The sequence below is a fragment of the Penaeus chinensis genome, chromosome 37 (genome assembly GCF_019202785.1).
Source record: "Penaeus chinensis breed Huanghai No. 1 chromosome 37, ASM1920278v2, whole genome shotgun sequence".
NCBI classification, from domain to species: domain Eukaryota; kingdom Metazoa; phylum Arthropoda; class Malacostraca; order Decapoda; family Penaeidae; genus Penaeus; species Penaeus chinensis.
The window spans coordinates 14111942-14119441 of record NC_061855.1 but is presented as its reverse complement, the minus strand read 5'-3'; the positions used below and the strand labels follow the sequence as shown (position 1 = coordinate 14119441).

The 7500-nt window shown below is 40.2% G+C and overlaps 1 protein-coding gene across 1 annotated transcript in view; it reads right to left on the bottom strand.

The window, feature by feature from the left end:
• The window catches only part of LOC125045621 (extensin-like), a 42435-nt gene that overhangs the window by 25731 nt on the left and 9204 nt on the right, over nucleotides 1-7500 (bottom strand). The gene's annotated exons all lie outside the window — the stretch shown is intronic.

The window sequence follows — 7500 nt, the reverse complement described above, 5'->3', positions numbered from 1 at the left end:
AAGAGAGAGAGAATGAGAGGAGAGAGAGAAATAAAGAGAGATAAAGAGAGAGAAAGCGGGAGAGAGAGAGAGAGAGAGAGAGAGAGAGAGAGAGAGAGAGAGAGAGAGAGAGAGAGAGAGAGAGAGAGAGAGAGAGAGGGGGGAGGGAGAGAATGAGAGGAGAGAGAGAGAGAATGAAAGGAGAGAGAAAGAGAGAGAGAGAGGGAGAGAGAGAGAGAGAGAGAGAGAGAGAGAGAGCACAGGATCCAGTGATATCAAGTCTAAATACCGAGAGGGTGAGAGGGAGGGAAAGAGAGAGCGAGCGACAGCGAGATTAAGCCTACCGTCGCCGCCAGCCCGAATGCCTTTCGGGAAGTACCCAAGTAGCTATTCGGCGAAATTGCTTCTTGTGCAACAGACAAAAACGAAGGACATGAGGGCAGAAAAATATCAATGCTACACTCTGCATCTAATGCTTTTCTTCTCTCTCTCTCTCTTGCTTTCTCTCTCTCTCTCTCTCTTGCTTTCTCTCTCTCTCTCTCCTCTCATTCTCTCTCTCTCTCTGTCTGTCTGTCGGTCTGTCTGCCTGCCTGTCTATCTTTGTCTGTCTGTGTCTGTCTGTCTGTTTGTTTTTCTGTCTGTTTGTCTCTCTGTCTGTCTAAGTCTGCCAACTGCCGATATTTTCAGAAATTCCGAAGCTATACAGTAAGTACTGAATATAGATTGGGTATGTATATAGGAGCAAAAACATCCTCTCTCTCTCTCTCTCTCTCTCTCTCTCTCTCTCTCTCTCTCTCTCTCTCTCTCTCTCTCTCTCTCTCTCTCTCTCTCTCTCTCTCTCTCTCTCTCCTTCTCTCTCTCTCTCTCTTTCTCTTTCTCGTTTACTCGCGTACACATAAAATACACACGTGAGGGGGTTGCCAACTGCCGATATTTTCCGAAATTCCTATTTTGAAAGATATACATTAAGTAATGAATATAGATTGGGTATGTATATAGGGACATAAACATAGCACCACTAGCACTCTTTCCTCCCCCCCCCCCTCTACCTAGCCCCGCCAGACCCGATACGAGTTAGAATAAATGTAGCACCCAAAATCCACACGCTAAAATATATATGTATAAATATTTGAAAAGGGTAAAAATAAAGAGAAAGTCCGGCGATAAAATTCATGTGAAAGTGTTCGGAGCTTCATGAAATACGACACCGTTCCTTAAGGCTTCGACATATAAGTTCGAAGCTTCTTGTTTTGAAACGGGAAATTGGGGGAAAAAAAACAAACAATGTATAAAACAAACACGAAAGAATGCCGGACTATGGCGGATGATCACGAAAGTACGAAAGACGGATTGAGAAGATGAGATTGTATTGTCTGTGTGTGACTAGAGAGGATAAAGATGACGATAATAGACTGACGAAATAGTATAGTTCACCATCGCATTTCTTCGAGGTTTTCCGAATCCATTTTAGAATGTATTGCTTGAATGAATGCTTGAATTTGAATACATTATAGCTCGATGCTGATGCTGAAATACGGCACTATAAACATCCAAAATATGTGATAGCGTGAAGAACATAAACAGGGATATAAATTCATAACATAATAAATCGAAAAAAACAATAAAAGAGCGTGAGGGGGGAGGGAAAAAAATGAGTACGTAAATTTCAAAAACCGTTTAATAGACTCGGTCCTTTGTCCCGCGTTCAAACGTTTAACGGTGCAACAAAAGAGGATCAGGAGTGGCGCATCAAAAATCTTCATGAAAATCTTTTGTGCAATTCAATTCTCTTATTCGTACTGTGGACGTGTTTGCCTTTGGACAAATTCATAATTTCCTGATTTTTTTTTTTGTTTCTTTTTTTTCTTCTTCATATTGTTCCCACGGACACACGTACACACACACACACACAACACACACACACACACACACACACACACACACACACACACACACACACACACACACACACACACACACACACATACACACACACACACACACACACACATCTTCATATGTATAAATGCACGCACGAAATAGCGTGGTATTTTCCGAAGCGTAAAGAAAAATAGGGTTTTCTTCTCGAGAGATTTAGGAAAACATTTTGTCATATTGGCAGCGAGGGAGAGGCGATAGACAAATGGAAACCGTCTGGCGAATCATCTGAATACGCTGCGTGTGGGTGACTGTAGCTGTGGGCGGGGAAGGCAGAGAGGGGGCTGTGTGTGCCACAAACACACACACACACATATATATATAGTGTGTGTGTGTGTGTGTGTGTGTGTGTGTACATACAGTCACACACACACACACACACACACACACACACACACACATAGATGTGTATGTATGTATGTATAAATATATATATGCATATATATGTATATATTTGCATATCTATTCATATATACGTATATATATACACACACGGATGTGTGTATACACACACATACATATACATATATGTATATATATATATATTTCTATATATACAAATATATATACACACAGACAGCTAAATTGAGAGAGAGAGAAGCGCCAACGATAAGCAAGCAAAGCTTAAGCAGCGAACTGTCTCTTCCGAGATTGTCACGCGCACATATATTTTCACGTTGTTTTAAATGTTATTTTTTATTTATTTATCTATTATTTTTATTTCCCCACGTTTCCCACCGAGGTTTAATTAAAGAGAAAGCTATGAGAAAGGAACTCAGAAATATCACCCTGACTGAAAAAGAAGGAGAGAAAAAAATGAAAGAAAAGAGAGAAAAGGGAAAGAAAAAAAAAAGAAAAACAAAACACGTCAGAAAGAAAGTACAAAACAAACAATATTTCTTTTTTTCCGGGAGGAGGAGGAAGAGGGGTAGGGGAAGGGGGGGAGAATTCCATTTTTATATTATCATTGCCTTTATGCGTGTGTGCCCAAGCGGAACAGGGGGGGAGGGATGAGGGAAGGAGAGAGGAAGGACGTTAGAAAGGGTTGACGTACATGTATACAACACAGGAAGTGAGAGAGAGAACGAGAGAGAGAGAGACAGAGAGAGAGAGTGAGAGAAAGAGAGCTAGAGAGTGAGAAAGAGAGTGAGAGAAAGAGAGAGAGAGAGAGAGAGAGAGAGAGAGAGAGAGAGAGAGAGAGAGAGAGAGAGAGAGAGAACGAGAGCGAGAGCGAGAAAGAGAACGAGAGAGAGAGAGAGTGAGATAAAGAGAGAGAGAGTGAGATAAAGAGAGAGAGTGAGAAAGAGAGAAAGAGAGAGAGAGAAAGAGAGAGAGAGAAAGAGAGAGTGAGAAAGAGAGAGAGAGAGAGAGAGAGAGAGAGAGAGAGAGAGAGAGAGAGAGAGAGAGAGAGAGAGAGAGAGAGAGAGAGAGAGTGGGTGAGAGAGAGAGAGAGAACGAGAGAGAGAAAGAGAGAAGAGAGAGAGAGAGAGAGAGAGAGAGAGAGAGAGAGAGAGAGAGAGAGAGAGGGAGAGATTGTTTATATTTGTTTTAATAAAACCACACATTAGTACTTTTAGATATCTCTAACAGACTAGACTGACCATACATATTAGTCATATGTAAAGTCAAACACCAGTAAAACAGGTGAGAAAAACAAGAAAAAACGATACTGGTAAATAAATACAGTGGTATAACAGCATTAAACAATGACAACAAATATTTGGCATTACGAATGTTACCCTATGAGGAAACATGAGATTATGGTGCAGTACATCACGGATAAAATGTAATAAAAACACCGGTAAAAGAGTTATTTGTTTATTGATAAACAAACAACTGCCCTTACGCCCAGCACTACCAGGAAATGTGTTCACAGATAAAATATCCTGGAAAACAAACATTACTACAATCACGTCAACAGCCAATATAGTTTAGGGCCCAGGTCTACTATAGATGGACTATGGTAATGCTAACAAAAAGGAATGGAGTGATACCGAATTGTTTATTGTTGTAAGTAGATAACGAATTGTTTACTGTTGTGAGTAAATAGGATAACTGCATTAAATATATTCCGATATTTGTTGACAGTTTCTCTTTTGCGGTGAAATCTAAACGCTTGTAAAGAGTTGGATCTCCGAGCCATTTCGCTGGCGAGGGATCGAACCGGACTACCGAGCTCGTGACTGCCCAAAACACGGAATCCGATCGTTCACTCTTCCAGTGTCTATTCTGTAATTTATTGCATGAAAGTGCTGGTTTGGCTTAAACTTTTAAAAACAGTCGAACGTGTCTGTCTGTGTATGATGTCTTTTAGTCTCTGCAAGTATAAAAATTTGAATATATGGTGTGCGGGGGTATTGAAAGAACAATTTTTCGAATAATTATTTTTGTACGACTTCGTTAGATTCGAAATGCTAGAAATAGGCCAGTATCATGATGTCGAAAAAAAGGAAACGAAATGAGGGTATGATAAAGAATAGTAAATTAGTTTCAAACTGTTGGTATCCGTGGCGCTTCTGGTCTTATGAATAATACCTAAGGATTTACATACTTTTTGTCTAATGTCATTAGTGAGAGGCAACCTGCGTAATTTATGATCTGACGTAATCCTTATGAATTTAGGGTCATCAGTTGTGTGTAAAATAATATCACCGGGAAGTATATTGATATGAACAAGATATATAAGAAATAGATAGGCGGATGGATAGATAAATGCAAAGAGATAGATGACGAGTTATAATTAAAAATATAGATTAGGCAGAGAATGGGACAGACCAATAGACAAATGATAAAGAAGTATATATCGATAGGACAGTTGATAGGACAGACATATAAAGACAATCAAGCAAACAGACAGATAAGTAGAACGAGAAGCAGATAAAGAGAGAAAGAAAGAAGCAAACAGGTAAGTAGGGCGAGAGGCAGATAAAGAGAGAGAGAAAGAAAGAAGCAAACAGGCAAGTAGAGCGAGAGGCAGATACAGAGAGAGCGAAAGAGAGACGGAGAGCCAGAGAGCGAGGCCCGCTCCGGCCTGCCAGCATTCCAGGCACACAGCCGCCGTCCGTCTCGCGGCCGCTTAACGCTCGAGACGCCCAAGCCGCTCTGCTGTCCGGCGCTGTCGGATCGCCTTCCGCAGACATTTGCATGATCGGCCAATAATGCGGCGCGGCCCCCAGACGCCGCCTCGTCTGCCGGGCTCCGTTTCGCTGCTTGTTTTCGTGTTTGTCTCTCCCTGTTTGTCTGTTTGTCTGTCTGCCTCTCTCTCTCTCTCTCTCTCTCTCTCTCTCTCTCTCTCTCTCTCTCTCTCTCTCTCTCTCTCTCTCTCTCTCTCTCTCTCTCTCTCTCTCTCTCTCTCTTTATCTCTCTCTCTCTCTCTCTCTCTCTCTCTCTCTCTCTCTCTCTCTATGTACATAAATAATATAAGAAATATAAATCTATATCTATATCTAAATCTATATCTACACACACACACACACACACACACACACACACACACACACACACATTTATATATGTATATAGATGTGTATATATACATATATATATTTTCTATTCATGTATATACATATATACACACACATATATACATATCTATACATATATATATATATATATATATATATATATATTTATATATCCTTACAGTCATGCAATAAAATGCGTAAAGCCGATAGACTGCTACCGACTCATTGTAGAAAATAGTTAGAGAGAAATAAGATGAGCAGTAAAGAGGGTGAAGGGGAAAAGAGGGAGATGGAAAGAAGGGAATGAGAAAGGGGAAAAAGAGAAAAGAGGACAGAGGGTGAGGGGAAGAAGAATATAAGAAATTTGGAAGAGAGAGAGAGAGTGAGAGAGAGAGAGAGAGAGAGAGAGAGAGAGAGAGAGAGAGAGAGAGAGAGAGAGAGAGAGAGAGAGAGAGAGATAGAGAGATAGATAGATAGATAGAGAGAGACACACACACACAAACACACACACACACACACAGAGAGAGAGAGAGAGAGAGAGGAAATATTTGTATCTATATATTACCTTTATTTATCATCGAATCCTGACCTTTATCTCTCATCAGATCTTCCTCTTTTCCCTCATTAAAACTCACACACTGTTTCAAGCCTTTTTGCGCGTCATTAATTAACAAACAGAATGCAAAGGCCCTCCTCCGCTTTACGCGTTACAAAGACGAGATTTTCCTATTGCCTTGAGCTGGTCCGTTTGTTGGTTTAGTAAGTGGAGGCAAGAATAACACGCTTTGGTAACACTTTTTTTGGTAGGAATTTTTGGGTAATAATTTTTGTATAATTTCTTTTATAACACTTTTCGGTAATACCTTTTATTAACACTTTTTTGGTAACGATTTTTTAGTAACATTTTAGTAATATAAATGATGATACTTTTTAATAACGATTTCTGGTAGCCCTTTTCGGTAAGAGTTTCTGGCAATCATTTTTAGTAACATTCTATATTCGTTAACGTTTTAAAAATTACAATTGGTCTTTACATTCAGTTTTTTGAAGATATAAATAAGTTTCATATTACTATTAATACCGATTTTAGTCTTGCCTCCTTTCCCCGTCTCCCTTCGTTCTCCCTCTTGTTTTCTCTCTACTTACGAAAAAGTGTAGACTAAGGCAGGTGAGCATACATTAATTTCGCGGCAGGAAGGGCTCGCTATAACCTACCACGAGAACGGCCTGCGTTCGAGAGAGAGAGAGAGAGAGAGAGAGAGAGAGAGAGAGAGAGAGAGAGAGAGAGAGAGAGAGAGAGAGAGAGAGAGAGAGAGAGAGAGAAAGACCTACGGTCTTTGATAAGCGTGAAGAACCAGGCCGTGCGATTCCATGCAGCACCATCATGGGGGACCCGACAAAGAACCACTGACAGGCTCGTAATAGCGATGGGATGTCAAGGACACTGACAAACTAGTGTCAGCAGCGGGAATGCAAGACACTGACAGTCAGAGAGAGAGAGAGAGATCATAACTAGAAAGCGAGTGAGAGAAATAGAATAAGTAAATAGAGAGAAGTATATAGATGGGTAGAGATATAGATAGAGAGAGAATGATACATACTGTACCTACTACACATTCACCTTGGAACATCCCCCAGCCGAAGAAAAATGAGGCAGAATAACAAGAAAGCGAGGAAGACAACTGTAATAAGAAAATACTGAGAGAGATATAGAGAGATAAATTGATAGATAGATAGAGAGATAGAGTGAATAATACATGCTGTATCTACGCACTCCCTCTTGGGAATTCGGCTTCGAAACTCCCCAGGCCGAAGAAAAACGAGGCCATCCTCCCAACCTCGATAGGCATTTCCCATGAATAGAAAACAAACAGTTCTTGGGACGCGAGAGCTCTTCGTACGCGAACCAGATAACGACAATACAGTATATAAAACAGGTCCCATTTTCACATGTTCTCTGTCTTGCCTCCCGTTCCCCTCGTCAGCAAAATTTAGTCTCCACAGTATCTTTTTTTAGATTTATTTGTTTGCTTGTTTTTGTGACTATGAATCTATTTCTTTATACATCTATTCATATATAAACTTATTTATATATTAATTTCATTTTAGTATCTTTTTT